General features: G+C 44.1%; 1 protein-coding gene across 1 annotated transcript in view; it reads left to right on the forward strand.

Annotated features, from left to right (window-relative positions):
• Positions 1 to 17,458, forward strand: part of LOC100643645 (protein pangolin, isoforms A/H/I/S) — a 282,005-nt gene that overhangs the window by 37,288 nt on the left and 227,259 nt on the right. The window lies entirely within an intron of this gene.

Here is a 17,458-nt window from a genome sequence, read left to right on the forward strand (position 1 = left end):
GCGCGGTTCAATGCGCGCGTTCTCCATTAGTTTATCTCTGCTCTCCGAGAGGAAAGAGCCGCGTTAGTGCCGCAAATATCTAAGGGAAAGTAAAAGGGTATCGCATCGTGTCAGCCGCGCGCAATTAGCTGCATTAGCGATTACGCGAATGGAATTCGTTCCGCGTTAAAATCGTGTGTGCGTCAACTGTGTTTTGCGTACAGTGGCGTCGAGAGCTATTCGCTCGGAAAGATTTTTCTTCCGTGAGCGGGGATTTCAGGAATTTTAACGAATATTGAATTATAAGCATCGCGATGGATTACCGAGAACCCACTTTGATTTTTACCAACTTGAGTGTATGCGCGTTATTTGGCGAATCTGAATGTTTTTGTTATGTCATACAGAAAGACTAGGATACATTTTACTTGATTAGAGTGATCTAGTTTGTATCGAGATGCAAGTTTACGAATGAAGATTTCAGAGTGAAAGCTGTTTATCGTCTATTTATTGAATCCTATTATTTACTGATTAAAAGAGAATATTTGAATACGATTGCGATTGAAAAGTGAGATTCTATTGGTTTTATGGGTATAACGCTTTTAGATAACAGACAATACGATAAACTATATAGGATGTAACTTCTAAAGTAAACGGCATTTTATAAAAGGTCAGCGTCGTAAAACGTCCTAAAGAAAGTGGTAGAATATATACTTACTCTCAAATTGAAATACAGATATAACTTTCAAGATGTAAGATTAGTTAATTAATCCATGTGACAAACGAAAATTTATTATGCGTTTCTTCTACAGTCTTTAAATTTAATACGATTCAGTAGTGTTTATGTATTGAAGGATAATCCAAATTATCGTCTCATTCAGTAACAGAAACTATCCAATAATAATATGATAATATCCAAATAGAAAATTTCTATGTAACGATAGAAGAAAAGTAAGGAAATCAACGAGAACGAAGATTTTTGCACGCCATTGTAGGAGCTTTCGTCACTTTGTACTTGGCTCGGTTTATCGGACACGGGAAATCGGTCGTGCTCGAGAGAACTTGTTTCGCGAATGATTTACATCGAAAGTACGTGACAATAGCGATTTAACGAGGATCGGCGTGAAATCGGAAAAGGGGGAAACGAGACACGCTATAGGTGTGCCACACGGATGTCGACGCTCGTTGTCGGGGACGGGTTAAAAAAGCCGGCTAAAATCGAGAGAGCCTGCCCTCTCCACCCCCTTGTCCTCTTCCCGTGAACCGTCGAGATGAATGAAATTTGCAGATTCACGTGTACACGCGAGCGAATAGCATTGTTGCGCCGAGTGGATTCGCGGGTCCGTTTGCGTTTATCTCTGCGTGTGTATGTATACGCGAGTGTATACGAGTGCAGCGGCGTGCTTGGACAGACGGCTAATTTGACTGCGGTGAAGCATGGCGTCGCTAAATAGTGGGCAAAATTGGGCCGATTCGGTGTTAAAGAGAGCGTGCCGCGTTCAGCATCGTTGATCCCATATTCCTCTGTGTCCCTCGATCCCTTTCTCTCTTTCTCGTTCCATATAACGTGGTTCTAAATTCATGATACAACCGAAACCAGGTACAATCACGACACGATGGATAAAAACGTTGAAGACTTTGTATTCGAGATAATCACTTTTCTGTACTTCTCAATTTACGGAGTCGATCGACATGACTACTGAAAGGCTCGTATAATTGTTATTTCGTTCTAAAATTTTTGCAAACAATTTTTATAATTTTGCATGTACTATGAGTTACTAATTTGTGTACGATATTTTAATCGATTGACTTTATTCGTTGATCCCAACAATTTGGATCTACTATGACCTAGGGCCTTTGCAAGGTCAGCAGGCATCTTAATACTTACGAACGAAGGACGATCCTATACCGAATCTTTCTATCTCACGTGCTTCGAGCTGTTGCGTTTGCTCGCGAAACCAGTAGTAGTACAGGGTCCTCCGCGAACCCGTTCTTCCTCCTCGTCGATTCTTCACGGTCGATGAAGCACCGCCGCCGCGAGACGGACATTAATTTTCCGCGATTCGCCTCGTATCGATCATGCTTAACGTCGACGGTCGTCGAGAACGGGTGACGAAGTGATGGTGGTAATGGTTCTTCTACGTTCAGACTCGGAATACGTCCTCTTTTTCTCTATTCTCCTTTTTCGGCGAAGTATGCTTGTTAATGCGTGACGTATGGATCCTAACAATGTGCGTTTTTTTTTTTTAATTTTATTTTTACACCACGGTTGTAACGCGGAGAGAAAGATAAGATAAGCTAATGAAATCTGGAAACCTACAGGCGTCAGACATCAGCCAACTAGACCAGTCATCGCCCGCCAGAGTACAGAGTACTTAAGTACTTAAGACGGTGCTGATATCGTTCCACATTTCTAGCGGAGTCTAGTTGCCCCGGATAATTACCACAGAAACTCGTTCGTGCATCGTATTCCGTAAACGTGGCGCTCAATGCACTTCCCGTGAATTTTCTAATGGAATCACGCCCGTCTACGGACCGGCGATCAACCGTAAATAAAATTAGACCGAGTCGATGCGATAAAGGGTTGCGTGACGTAGCCAAGAACTTCGGAGAGTGCCTATTGAGCTCTCTTCAACTGGTCGGGACTTGATGAACCACCGGCCTACCCAGCGATGGTCAGCAACGCTTCCGACTCGAAGTCGGTGCGCACACAACCCAACCGTCCATCTTTTTCTCTTATTACGTCTGTCCTTCTTCCTTACTGGATATCCCTACCAGAGCCAAGCACCCAGTCTGGTTTCTCTTTCCCTTTCACCGTCCTGCTCGCACCCTTGGCCCGTACCTTGTCTCGGATTTACCTACCTCGGGCACTCATCTTCTACCATGTCATTATGTCGTTATTTCCGACAACGAGCGTGTCTCGACGAACCCTCGTACGCTTACCTCCAACAAAAATGGGCGCGAAAGCAGTTTCGCCCGAAATCCGACTGCAAACACGCGGCTCGTGAATGAATCGCTGTCGCGGTCGATCTTTCGGAACAGGAGCCACGGGCCCGTGGACAATCTGTCAATGGACGCTCCCAGTCTGATTATTTCCTTCTGTTTTTCTTCCTTTTTTTTTTCTCTTCTCTCGGTTTTTTTTTTAAATGTATATGTATATGTACAGACCATAGACATATAGAGAACGTACGATGCTATGGACGAGACGGTCGGGTAGCTGCCTCTTGGCTCGCTGACTGGTTCTATTGTTCTACCACCACTTGGTCATTAGTTTCTTTAGCCGTAATCGTCGGAAGCGCAGCGATATGCTGTTTCGAATAATTGACCGGAAACCGGGCGCTAGCGATTTCTTTCAGCAAGTGGGTGGATATTTGTCTAAGTACTTAGCAATGTGATTTATTGAAAAATCGTAATTATTTGTCTGGAGTAATCGTGGTTTACGATCAGTGGCATATGCAGTATATGATATTTTGATTTTATATTATGGATAGAAGTATTTGTTATCGTTGCGTCGAATTTGTTGTTTTCCGATTACCTATGGACGGTTTAATCGATACAACGAGCATCCGCATTAACCTATTAAGGACCAAATTTTTGTTTAACTCACTGGTCAAACGAATTGATAGCTTTATCGGATCACAATCAAACTTTATATACATAGAAAATAAAAACGATACCAATTGGTTTTGAAGAAATTTATTCAGCTCTTTTCAGCTACGCTTTCAAATCTGACTCGTAACAAGTTCTCTCCCTTTTTTTTTTTCTATCAAATTATCTTGACAAACCAACTTACTTTATCGTAACGCTGGAAACTATAGCGATAACCAATAACATACATACTATTTCACAATTTGATCCTTGATTGGTTTATCCCTGGAACACCCTGTATATACGGTTGATCGAATCCAGAGAACGAACGAGTTACTCCGCTTCATTCCACGATTCTCATTCTATTTTCGTCCCGGTTGGTGCGACAGTTTTAAACCACCGGAGGCCGGAATGAGAAATTCTGGTCTCGTAAAAAACGTTCGGTTTCCCAAGGTGTTCGTGAGCCGATTAGAAAACGCGTTAACGACACGATGCCAACGATTTAGAACGCATTTCCAAAGGAATGTTGGGACATGCGCTATCTCGAAGCCCACGTGCGCCGCCAGCGTCACGAGATCAAACCGTTCCCGAGGGACTATCAAGTAGCTGGTTTGTGTTCGGGGTTTGCAGGTGCGATCTTCTGCTGATTAAGCACCGCGGTGGCGACAATTTGCTAAACAACGCGTGTTCCGTGAGCGGCGCTCTTTGCGGAATACAAAGTGCCTTGGCAACGCCTTTGAGAGGTGGCACCAACCGGGGCTTTCGTGGCCGGGGCTTTCACGATAAAAGGCCGCGCGTAAAATGGCAATTAGGTGACCAGGAATCCGCTGGCAGATTCTTAGGAAGTCGCGTGCAAATTGGACTGCATTCTTTTACCGTGAGCATTTTTTACGCTCTTGTTCTCCTTCTACTTCTCACGCCCTGAATAGTTTTATAATCCGCGCATTGGGTTATGTTCGCCCTTCCTCGAGTTGTTATCAGGGTCGTTTGCTTCCCTTTTCGATTGAAATTTTTCCTTAGTGATTTATAGGGAAAATTTGCCTTTATTGGGATTCAAAGTTAGGATTGTTGTTTCTTTTTATTGGACGTTTCGCTATTGTGTTTGTGTTTCGAATTTTGAATATTTTAAAAATATAGCGCTTCTAAAGTTATACCGTGATGATCGTTCGTAATGTTGATCGTGGAATTCTTCAATGAAACACCATGAGATTGACGAACCCTTTGATCATTTATTCCGTGTATTGTATACGAGTGTTCGCCTCACGTAGTAACAGCAAACCAATGACCATAAGAAATTCGTACCTCCTTTCGAAATTAACAAACTGTATTTATAAAGAACAGCCGTTTATTCAAAATATACTACAGGTACGCTCATGTTGTAAAGAGTTGTAGCCTACGTAGTTTGTATAAGATTCTAAATTGATAGAGCACTTCTTACAAAAGAATACTTTAACCGTCGCAACACATTAGTTCCAGTTTGCAATACGATCGTTATTCCAGGATGACGCGAGTTTCTGGGAAATGCATGGAAATATGCGAAATTCCTATCGTTCCCGGAAGGAAGGTAGGCGTTAGCGAGTGAAACGTTGTTCAGCGAGTTGTCGAGGCCTTTTTGCGGGGGATTCCTTTACGCGATGATCGCGGCCGGAATAAAAACACGGGCCTGAAACGATCGATAGACGGCGGCGGATGGACCGCGCGTCGTCGCGGGGGCCGCGTTCGCCATTAGCGCACTAACATTCCGAAACCTTGGCTGTCTGTTGCTACGAACTAGGCGACATCGACTAATGCTAGGGAAGTGTGGTCTGCCACCGTTTCGTCGTTCCTTTGTCGCGACGCCTAGAATTCGTGCAGCCGTCGAAAAACAACGGTCGTGAAAGAGAGAAAACGTGAAACTGTCGTGTGTTGGTAGAGAAAGAAACGTCGTGTGGTAGCAGAGGCACAGGGAGGAAACGAACGCGAAAGAGAGGTAAAAAAAAGACGGAACGAGAGAAAAAAAGAAATCAACGGCAGAGAAGGAAGGCTAAAATACGTAAGAGAAAAAGAGAAAGAATATACGTGTACGCGCACGGAAACGCGCAAACGTCCCACCAATTAAAAAGAACTCGATTCGACGGGGTTGCTGAAAATAACGGGCGTATCGGAGTGCAGTTTCGCGAGAGAAAGGGTGAGAGAGAGATACGAGGAGGAAGGGCGCGTGAGAAGGAAGGGCGGAAGGAAGGGAAACGTGCAGGGCAACGGGTGACAGAGATAGAGAACGAGAGAGGACACACAGAAGGGCTCTACGTTGCGTGGAGAACTACGGAACATGACGACCTGCTCTGTGGGGGGGTTGAAACTGGCGCGCGGGGGTCGCGAAGGGAGCGTAGGTTTGGGGTCGGTGGATGCACGTGAAATCCAAAACCCTTATATTAAAACACAGCCCAGCCAACCAGCCACGGCGCGCTTAATTCAAAACAATATAATGGACGCAGCAACATAGCTGTTGTTGCTTCCCTCTTGCTCTCTCTCCCTGTCTCTTTTTTTCCTTACCTCCATTTTTCACCGGTTTCTGGTATACATACGCGTGTAGTGTACTGTATTTAATGAAAGAAGAGGTTCCAGGTTTAATTCGAAGTTTGGGAATGTAACTGTAAAAGATTTTATAAGTCAGATTAGTTACGACAGATTTACGAGCTTTTTATGAGTTAAAAAAAGAATTCGTTGCTGTATAATATGATCAAGATTCTAAGTAGGGAGATGACAAGACGATGAGGGTAAAATTGGCCAGTTTTGTATAGAGACTTTTCCCGGTAGCAATAATTCCAACAAGTTTCACAAAATGAAACAATTGACAGAATTCTCGTTAAAATTGGAGGCAATACTCATGTTCTATTAGCAGCATGCACATAAAGCGTGTACAGACGTTGAAAATAGCGAAGCGACGCTGTTTCCATGCCTCAGTGTCTAGCTCCCTGGTAAGCTTTCTCTCTGGTCCCGTTGTCAAGCGTTGTTCTGGTTCCTTAACCAAGCCCGGAGACCGACGCGTCGCTACGACGTCCGACGACGAGGAAGCAGACGACTACGACGACGATGGTGACGATGGTGACGATGGTTTTGTCGTGGAACTGGGCTTTGTCTGTCCGCTCCGGCGGAAGACCAGCGGCATTGTTCTCATTGTTTCGAGACACGAGCGGCAGAGAGAAGGACGCGAAGGGGTGTGAGAGGGCTCGCTGGTACGCACTATGCACGAGCAAAGATGCCCGCGTGATACATGCCTATCCCGCGTTTAGTACTTCATCGTGCCCTTCTCGCACCGTGAGCACCGTCCTCCTTGCTAATTGTTTGCCAATCAGTCCGGCAAGTCTAGCTCGTGGGAAGAGAGTCCGCTGGCTTTTCTTCGCCATATTGGGCAGCATGTTTTCTGCTCCGGAATCGACTATGCCATTCTCGAGCCTAGAGAGGGAGAGAGGAACTTCCCTTCAAAGAGAAGAACCCATTGCATTATATCTGTGAGCTTCGTGGCTGCTCGAGATTTCCTCTGGAAATACGCGAACTCTCTATCCTAGTGGTGTACCGTCTTCCCCATTGGTCACGGTCCTGCGATTTAGATCCAGTCGAACGGTGCACGGTCTATATCTTGATCTGTGAAATTACGTTTCCCCTTTGTCCGGCTTTTTCCGCGTTTTTCTCCTCTATCCCTCCGTTCTTGGATCTCCAGCTTTTATTCGATAGGTAATAGGGTTGCCTGGAGTAGTACTTCCTAGCGGCATTCAATTCGTGGGAAGAGTTTTTCTCTTTTTCCATCTGTTTTTCTCCGCCGTTTCCTCCTCCTCCTCCTCTCTCTCTCGCTCTCTCTCTCTCACTCTTTCTCTCTATCCCCCCTCTCTCTTCGCCGATGGAATTTTCTTTTTTCATCTCTGACAGGATCTTTGTCAGATGAAATTCCTAGACAGCAAAAGAGACTAGCGAACAGACACCTCGTGAACCTAGCATTCACGTGTCGATTCATTTTTACACCGAGCTATATATTCTCTTTATGTTGAGAATGCGCGACCTTGACCAACAGCTTCCGACCAGAGACCCGTACGAGTCCCTCTTTCACTCGTCACAACCAGAAACGAGGCAATTCTCTTCCTTGATTAGACAGTGAATAGCGAGGATGACGAAGCTCGCGTGCTTCTAGAAACAGAAAATTCATCGCTCAGACATTCTTTATAGTATCTCGTCATGCTGGACGATTGGATTTTTGAGGGGCCATTAAATTCCACCGAGTACATCGGGCTGAGGAATTTCGAGTTCCGTTCGTGATCTCGTTATTTGTAAACTCGTCGTAAATAAAGGAGCAGAAGCAAGAAGAAAACAAAAAGAAAAAGAAGAATTGTGAAGAATTCTAGAGTCTGGCCGAAGGTCGTCATCTTTTGAATTGTGGTTCCATCGACGATGATGGAGCACGAGATAGAAAACAGGCCCTCCCCCGATATCCTACGACCGCAAATTTTACCTGGTGCGAAGGCGCCATTAGTTTCGGTGTTCGTGGTTAAGTACTTTTGTGTTTAAGTACCTGACCGACCTTCTCCGCTGTTCCTCTTCTGTTATACGGGGGCACAGAGAGAAACCCCCGGGGATTGTCCTTTTTCAAGGGATAATACCGCATGGGCTGTTAATGCCAAGATGGCTGTGCGATACGCGACTCCATTACGTACGCTCTCTGCCCCCCTTCTCTAGCCCCGAGACTCTGGAACCCTGCTAATTGTTGTCCTGTTCGTTCATTTAACGTGGGAACATTTGCAAGATGTGCGGTCACAGATACGAATCATCCGCCGAAAATCGGTCCCCCGGATGCCACACCTCGAGATCGCTAAATTCTTCGAAATAAACAAATCTTTAACGCTACCTCCTCGTTTATTCTTCACGTTTTATCTCTTCAGATATCGTCTTTTTCTTTGGAATACTTTACTCGTAAAAAGCGTGGTACACGCGAAGGACAATAGAATTCTATCGAATACTAAAACCAAACGTTTAAAAATTATTTATATGTTAATTAATAGTCATCGAAATGTAGCATCAATTTAGGTTCATGTAGATTCGAAGAGAATTGACCGCAGGGTGAGAATTCATTCCATTTTATTTAGTACTAGTTGCAGACCTGAGTATGATACAATTTATTTTTAATAAAAATAAAAGAGCACATACATAAGCAAGGAATTGCCAGTATGTCCGAGATACTGATAAGCTAGACTTAAGTCGTCTTCCCGGTTGACTATGCCGAGACAACTTGTTCTTGTTTAACATTCCTTACAAATCTCTTAATAACTGTTGTTTAATTTTATTTCGTTACCTCTAATCCTTCTTTATAACGTCGCTTATCTTCGTTTCGCACATTTATATATATATCTTTACCGAATATCTAATAAATCTAACAATAATAGTTTCTATTTAAAAAGGAAGTCTCATGCATCGAAAAAGGAACAAATACATAGAGAGTTTCTGTTTCTGTCGTTTTTTAAATACAATTTCGTGCTTACGACGAAGTTTTTGGCGAGCCAGGAGTTATTTTTGCCGAGGCGGGACTCGCCGCGTTTCGTACGAATCGCGCACAGCTCGACAAATCCTCTGCCGCTCATTACGGGCAGCAATTCGACGAGCATGCGTCACCGAGAATACTCAGCCGGCAGAATTTATTTCCTTCCCGCGTTCGCGTTGGACGATCGTCCACCCTTCGCGGCAAAGAGAGAAAACCATAGAGAATTCTCTCTCTCTCTCTCTCTCTCTCTTCGTCATTTGACATAATCGGTCGAGCTGGATTTCAGGAATCTCGTTTACCCGACGATATTACGCAAGTCTTACGTGCCTCGTCGCGATCCTTCCGTCTTGGTGGCTGATCGTTCATCTAGCTGAAACGACCTGGCTATTACTTTTGAACGAGTTTCTCGATCTCTCGAGCGACGCTCCTACCGGGCCATGTGCCATCGTTGCTCTTTGACGTGTTCTCCTTTTGACGGGCGGCAGTCGGGCGTTAGAACGCGAAGGGGATGGCACGATTTGAAAGAAGAAATAAAGAGAAGGAGGAACTCAAGGAAGAAAGAGAACGGAAAAAGAAAACGACGCGTCTCGTCTTGCAGAAGTTGTACGTTCCCTCTTACGATCGCCAGTATGCGAAATAACGTCCATACAGGATCGGTATCTCGAACGTGTTCGTGGAAACATAACGTCGGGCTGGTCGTTGACATATTAATGGATTTTGTAAATCGTTGTTAGGGGCTTTTTCCTAGAGGGATGACAGAACGAATGGTAATCTACCTCGAAAAGAATTTCCTTGATTTCCTTTAAAGCTTTCCTTTTCTTCCTCGACTCGTGTTGGAATTTCGTGGATGAACGAATTCCAGGCGTCTCGCGTTTAAGCCGGTCCACTACTCGTTTTTAGTTAACACCTGAGACCTTCTCGAAGGGACGATCCTTGGTGTACAAGAAAGAGAAAAAAAAGGTCTCCCTGCGGCTCGAGGTTGCCTCGAATGACGCGGCGGTTCCTGAGGGACAAATGAGCCAGAATAAATACCCGGGGTGGGCCCCGTGAATATAGGAGAATGTCCAGAGTTAACCACCCTGAAAACGGAAGCCGAAATGTTTGCGATGGCCAATGGGAAACACGGTGTCGCGCTTCTCCAACGGGACAAAACACGATCATTCCGGTGACTTCTTTGTAAATAGCCATTCGCTATCTCTGCAAACAGATCGTTCGCGTTTTCAGCTCGTCAGCTTCTTTTCAGATCCGTCCGAAGATTACGTCCCCTTCGGAACGAGCCTCTTCAAATGATTCGCGACAATTGCGGGGGAGATCAGATCACGCGTGGCAAATTCTTCCACGAGAATGTTTCGTAAGGAGCATCTATAGAAATGGCTTTAAACCACTCGCCGCTGGAGACCGATAGACGCGCGTGACGAGTGCAACCAAAGCGATTGAAAGTTACTTGCTGTTTTAAATACACCGGAAATATCAGGGTGATCGAAATGGTCAATTTGTATTTTTTATAGAAATTTTATGGGCTTATGTGTCCGTCCAGTGTATTTGGAGAAAGGCTTGTTTCCTTCGTCGCATTTCAGTTTCTTTGGTATCTCCGTACATGTAGTGCTAATATGGTTAAATATCATTGTAAAGTATGTATATAGTTTCGTTATCGTTCTCCATTTCAGTGTGTGCCCTTATACGTTAAGAACCACTTCTAAACAGCGAGATCAAGCGACGTGCTTGGACTTACGTTACGGTTACCTTTGAGACAATCGACGTGCATGACATGTCATTTCATCGCAAATCTCTCGTTCTTTTAGTATTCCTCTCTTTGTATCGTAAAAATAAACGCCACAAACTACTCTGTTATTACTTTGACCAAACCAGGCCAAAAACACAGTCATTTTTATTTGGAGATAAAAGCCTGTGCATAATAGCGCTGGTAACAATTCCTATCGGTTCCTTCGACCGCTATTAAAATCTTCCGAATCGCAAGATGACTCAATGTTAGGCAACATCTATCACCAATGTTCCTCGCTAGTTACGAGAGAAATCGTTAGGAGAAGAAGGGTCTACCTCGGTTTTCACCAGCCAACCAGACTTCGAAAGGGTTCCTCGAGGTAGCAGAGGCTTGAAAAAAAGAAAGAAAAAAAAAGGGAAAAAGAAGAAGTAGAAGAAGAAGAAGAAGAAGAAGTTGAAAGTCTGGCCCGATGACGCGGCAGTTTTCGATGGACAAATGAGCCAAAATAAATACCGAGGAGAATCATAAATATCGAGAAGGGTGAGAGGGCTGACCAGGATCGGGGTGAAAGGAACAGCGTTGAAGAAGATGGTGCCAGGCTTCTTCTATGTTCCTCTCTTTTTTTCTCTCCCTCTGTTTCTCCATGCCCTCGACGAATAATTAATTTATTGACCAGAGCCACGCTGTGCTTAGCCTACGATTTTCAAGCCCGCACCTCCTTGGCGCGCGCAACTGAACATTATAAAACTCGTTCCGCGGCTCCCCTCCCCTCCCCTCTCCGCCCCTTCGCCAGGCTACGAGTTCATTTACATTTAATTGGGAAATCAATCTAGCGCGAGGCATCGTTACACGGAATATTTATAAGGGAGGTGGCGGCGCGGGTAATACGGGTTTCAATTTCGCGCGCTCGCCTCGTTCTTCTTCGGCCGATCTTTCCGCGCGACTTCTTTAATCTCGCGGGGACACGTTCGCGCTCTTTTGCCGTTTTCTGATTAATAATTCAACGTACGATGAAAAATTACCATGGTACACCAGAGATAGCAACGGTATACGATGCAGTGGCACACACGTCTTTCCTTGTCTCTCTTATAACGCATGTGTGTACGATGGTCCTCTTCGTCGTCGTCATCGTCGTTCGTCGATCGTTGACGATGCAACGCATGCATATTAGTCGATCATGTAAAGTATCGCACATGCTACTCTCTCTCTTTCTCTCCCTCCCCCCCCTCTCTCTCTCTTCTTGTACAACCCACTATATTCGTGTGTACCGGCGTGCTTCAAAGTAACCTCGCCATTATTGCTCGACTGATACGCGCGTATTATACGCAACGTTGTCACCGGCGGCGGTGGTGCGTTTCGCGTTTCTAAATGGAAAACAATCGTAATTCAGCGGCGCGTTCACGCCTCGTTAACGGTGACTTACCGTAGGCCCGTGTGGCACGCGAAAAACCTCTCTATACCCGTTCCAGGTGAGCACCAACGTAAATAAATCGTATTGTTGCGAACTAGCGCGCGCGCACGCTGCTATAAGAGAAGGGAATCCGTGGCTCGGCCGTATGCCACCGTCTGAGAATCTGGGACAATGTCGACCGTAATTCTAGCGGCAGCTCCGACGCCGGGAATGCACTCTCGTGTGCCTTCGAGGCCTGTCCGCGCGATCCTCGCCCAACCGTATATTTATTAATCGATCGATCGATCGATCGATCGACAGATCGACGGCTACCGCTTGCCGGACACGGGTTACGGACAGGATCAAGTGGGTCACGTCCGTCGTGTGGGACGCCGGCTATGGGACTTTTTAACCACGTGACACCGACTAGCGGATCGCAGATAATCCGCGCTTGACAGCTGTGTACGTTCGTTGATGTCAGTCTGTAATAATAGTAATAGTAATGTGACTATCTTTATTATGTCATATGCGGACGCGACGTGAGTTGGCAGAAAAGTTCAGAAAAATTCCTGTTTTCTTTTCTTTTTTTCTTTTTCTTTTTTTTTTTTTTTTTGAGGTTTAATTTTGAGATTTAGGTGTTTTGAATGTGACGTGTTTTTGCAGTTTTGTCGTGATAATGGAGAGGAATTAGGCATGCTTAATTATAATTGACATATGACAAATGCATTTTGTGTATATAGAGATTAGGTGTAACAATTAGGAACAAAGGATACGAAGAAAAATCGTGTGATGACCCAATGATCTTATGTCGGTTATGTAACAGAAAAATAGAGAAACTGTACTATATACAATTACTCTTATCAAACCTTACTCGTGTAAATTAATGTCGAATCATCGAGGAAAGCTTCCTCAGCTAAGATACAGCAGAGTCGTTGGCCGATTGTCACGTGGGAGTAAATTGAAATTAATATCTACATAGATTCTCCTAGATGCTGTTAGGAGGTGCGTGATCATGGAAGATGCTGGCAGGTGGTGGACGGGCAGGTAAGAAAATTTACACCTTGCCGTCGACTTTTGTTTTAGCAGAAAATTCAATTTGCCTTGGCGTTACATCGAAGAAACGTTCGAAACGCTTGAAACTCACGGGGAGAGAGACAAACCTGTTTACAGAAGTTGGTACCACCCGCAGATCGAAACTGCCGTTCGTGATTTAAAGCCAATAACGAAGCGTGAACCGCGAACAAATTGAACTGCAGGCGTCTCTGTGGAATTTTTTCGGCTTTCGTAGCTCCTCGCTCCTCGTAGAGAGAGGCAAGGATCGTCGTGCCCGTGGTCGAGGTTGAACGAACCTGAATCACGGAATCCTCGTGTCGTGTCTTTGTTAACGATCAATCTGACTCGTCGAACGGGAACAAGTCTTGAAAAAAAGCAAGATAAATGAATCGTTTCGAAATAAGAATCGAAGAAAGCAGAAATGAAAGGAAAAACGATGATCCGGCGATTGGACACGGTTGCACGTAACCGAGCAACAACTTGACTCTGTTTCGCAGAGAATGGGAATCCTTTAATCGAAGTACAAGAACGATCTGCCTCGCCCTTTCTGCTTCTTATTTCTCCACGTGGTTATTTTAAGCTCCTTACCGCAGGAAGTTTATAGCGTAGCGCACGGTTTTGGGCACGAAGAGGCGGTTCCACTTCTCCCTTTGAAAAGACACGAACGGAGTGAGCGTTCTTCAAATAGAAGACACACGTCGTTCGCGAGAATCGTAATCGGTTCCGCTCGAACTTTTCTATTTTGGACCATTCACTGTTCGTTGGCTTCTACAATTTTGCAACTTTTGTCATCGTGACATTTCTAAATATAGTAGAATTCCATTTATCTGAACACGTTGGCCGAACAAACAGTTCACACAATTGGCATTCGTGTGATAGGAATTCATCGGTTTCTCTCACCTTACATTCACGCTATGCAATAAGCTCTAAAATACCCAACGATACCTGATATCTTCTTTTGCATATCCCCAAGAAACAGAAGGTTGCGCGAAATTCCCAAGAACCGTCCTTTTAATCAAAAAATAAACAGGATTCTTGAAACACGAAGGGGGGCACCTGTGTAGCCTGAAATTGTAGTCATCGAAAAGATCTTTCGAAGTACGCTTCATCGTCCCGTCTCATTGTCGGCCACAATATCGTTTCAACCTCCCAGTTTCGTTCTATCTCGTCACGGTTCGTCAAGATCCTTGTAAACCTCGGCATACTTCCATCTCAAGCTACCCATAGACTTCTTGCACGGTGCACAAAGGGAAAAGAAGAGACCGGTCAGTTTCGAGAAATCGTAAAGCACAGTTTTTACGACTGGAGGCAGATGAAAAGCAGCAAGGTGGTGGCAATGGGTGGTGGTGTTGTCGTTGGAATCAGGTCTGGACGAGACCTGATGGACCATTTCATCGGAACCATACGAAGAGAGGGTGGCAGTTGGAAGGGAGATTTGCGCGAGAGTTTGGCATTTTGCCTTCTTTAAATCGTCGGCCAACCGTCGATACCTTTCGTGGACACAAAACAAGCACATGCTGGCCGCTTTTTCATTCCTCCAGCGGACAAAAAACCGGAGCGGTCTTGCCGGTGGAAATGTTACTCGCCAAGTGCACACAAATACACCTAAACACAGTACAGATTGTGTAAGGAAGAGAAAGAGAGGGTAAAAGTGTGTGAGAGAGAGAAGGGGTTGGCTGTACCGGCCGTTTTCTCCTTCTTTTTCCCGGCGTTTTGCAATGGAAACGTTCTCGACGGGGCTCGGTTATTACAGCGCGAACTCCCGACAGCCCGTTTCGACTACGCGCCGCTTGCGCACAGAAGCGGTTCGTGCTCGCGCGCGGTTTAAGGGGCTGTCGCGACCTCAGGAATTTCGAGGCGATAGCGCAGCTGTCGGGGAGCATGATCGATCACTCTCTGTCCGCGAGAAAAGGGCTTCGGGAAAGCTACTCGTATATGTATACATATAGGGTGTTTCCATTCGAAGATCGATGATAAAATTATATTTTATCAAACATTCCAATTGTCACGATATTCGATGTATCTTTATCGTTTACGAAATTTCCTCATCTATTACCATCTATTCTTAGAAGGTTAATATCTTTGATCATAGGACGTTGTTTCCTTTCCAATTATCTTAGTCACTAATTATGAGCTAATAGGATAAAAAAGATCAAGAGAAACGCACTTGTCATCTTTTTCCCGTGTTCTTCATTTTTCAAAATATAGAAGCGTAATTTTCAGAAGAGAAGCATTATACGAAGCTTTGTTGTAAACGCTTTATTACAACTGTATTATAACTTGTAACTTTACAAGGAAATATCGAAAACCTGTAATGACAAATTCACTGCTATGCACATGTTTCATGCTAGGTTTAACAGTTTCTGATAGCTGTGTCAAAATAAAAACTTCCTGCAAATTTTTCCTCTGAATTCCATTCATACGTTACGCCCCTACACTTCAATCCAAAGAAATAGGAAACACCCTGTATATTCGAACGAGAGTTGGGTTCAGCATAGAAACGACGATGTATTGTGATTAGGCAAGGTCGAAAGGTCTGGAAGGGGTTGAACAGTAAATGGAAACTACGCGTTCCTCTTATCTTTAGGATGAAGATTAAGTCATTAGAAAGGTGAGCTAATGAGACGACGAGAGTCTTCCATGCGCTATGATGTATCTGTCACGAGTTTCTCGATGAATTTCATGAATTTTATCGCTGGGGTTATGGATGTATGTGATACATGGTACATGATATAGGCTGAATACAACACACAAGACAAATTAAAAGAGAGAAAGAAAGAGGAAGAGAGCATCAGTCGCTTCGACAAGCGATTAGGCAAAAATAGTATTTGTCGTTTGTTTATTGGGTTCACCAGGGAGAGAAGTGAACGGATGCAACGAGCTGCACACCGCTGAAAGAGACCGTCGACCGCATTGGCATTTGCATCATTCACCTTGAGAAGTGAATATAGTACGGCAGAGAGCCTTGTGTGTCGCGTACCGCGGATTACGTTTGAAGGAATTTATTGTGCGGTTGGAAACGCAGCCGCGTCCACGTTACTCGTCGTTTGGCTTGTTTTCTCTCCACGCTTATGGAATATACGTCGAATTTAACGGGTAATTGAAGATCAACAGCATTTACAAACGGACTCGTTGGAATGAACCCTAGATCCTCGTGTCGATGACCGTGAAGATCACAGAAATTTTCTCCTGCGGTTTTCATTTTTGTCTTTCGACTTTTTCTTCAAGATCCTCGTCTACGCAGGAGGAATTGGTTAGACACACTGTTGATTCTTTGATTTATATATTTTTTTGAGAGAAATTATAACTTTGTCTAGTCTATACATTAATCGATCAATCTATTGTACAAGTTAATCTGACTAAACATATGTTCAAGATTTTTCTTAAGAATTGTTTTTAGCTCGACTCTCGTTGAGAATTGTACATTTTCTCTAATTATCAGTTATAATGGACAAAATGTAGAAAGCGTATACTCTTTATATCAGTGTCTTTGTATCTGGACATTTCCTCATAAGCGTAGATTTACATATGGTGACAGAGTGATTTATTGGTCTACCGATAATAGTATACATATAATGTTTCGAAAAGTCTAATGTAGCGAAGCAGTAGAATATAACACATCACGCAATACTGGGTGTTTCTCAACCTGTGAAAGGTATCCGACTCAGAAATCGTATTCAGGATACGTGAACAATGAAAAACCGCGTACTGCACTTTGTCTTCGGGGTCATAGGCTTTCTGCGAGCAATTCGTTCCACGAATAGAAATAGCATACTCCCTACTCGCCGACTCGTTTATTCCTTTAACACCATGCTATTGCGTTTTTATTCGTCCCAATACCTTGTTCGTTGATTTCGTTCAGAACGTTGCATCAAAAATCACCGTGAGTCAGTACGCGATAAGCTCACCCCCCCTATGTAAACGTTCAAAGTTCACGTCGAAATAATTCTTATCCATCCTGACAAACATTAAACAATTTCACTAAAAGATTCTCTGAATCAGTTACGATTCATTGTTCACAATATCTCAGCAAATCCATACATATTTACTCGACATATTTATTCTCCAAATTGTCAAACAATCTTATCAAAACACCTCCTAAACCAATTACGATCATTCGTTCGCGATACACATTAAAATATCTCAAGTTGCACATCATTATGAAAAAGAAAAAGAAAGACAAACAGCGTCCTTACCTAAAGATTCCAGATTCACGGTGAGT

The sequence above is a fragment of the Bombus terrestris genome, chromosome 4 (genome assembly GCF_910591885.1).
Source record: "Bombus terrestris chromosome 4, iyBomTerr1.2, whole genome shotgun sequence".
Lineage (NCBI taxonomy): Eukaryota > Metazoa > Arthropoda > Insecta > Hymenoptera > Apidae > Bombus > Bombus terrestris.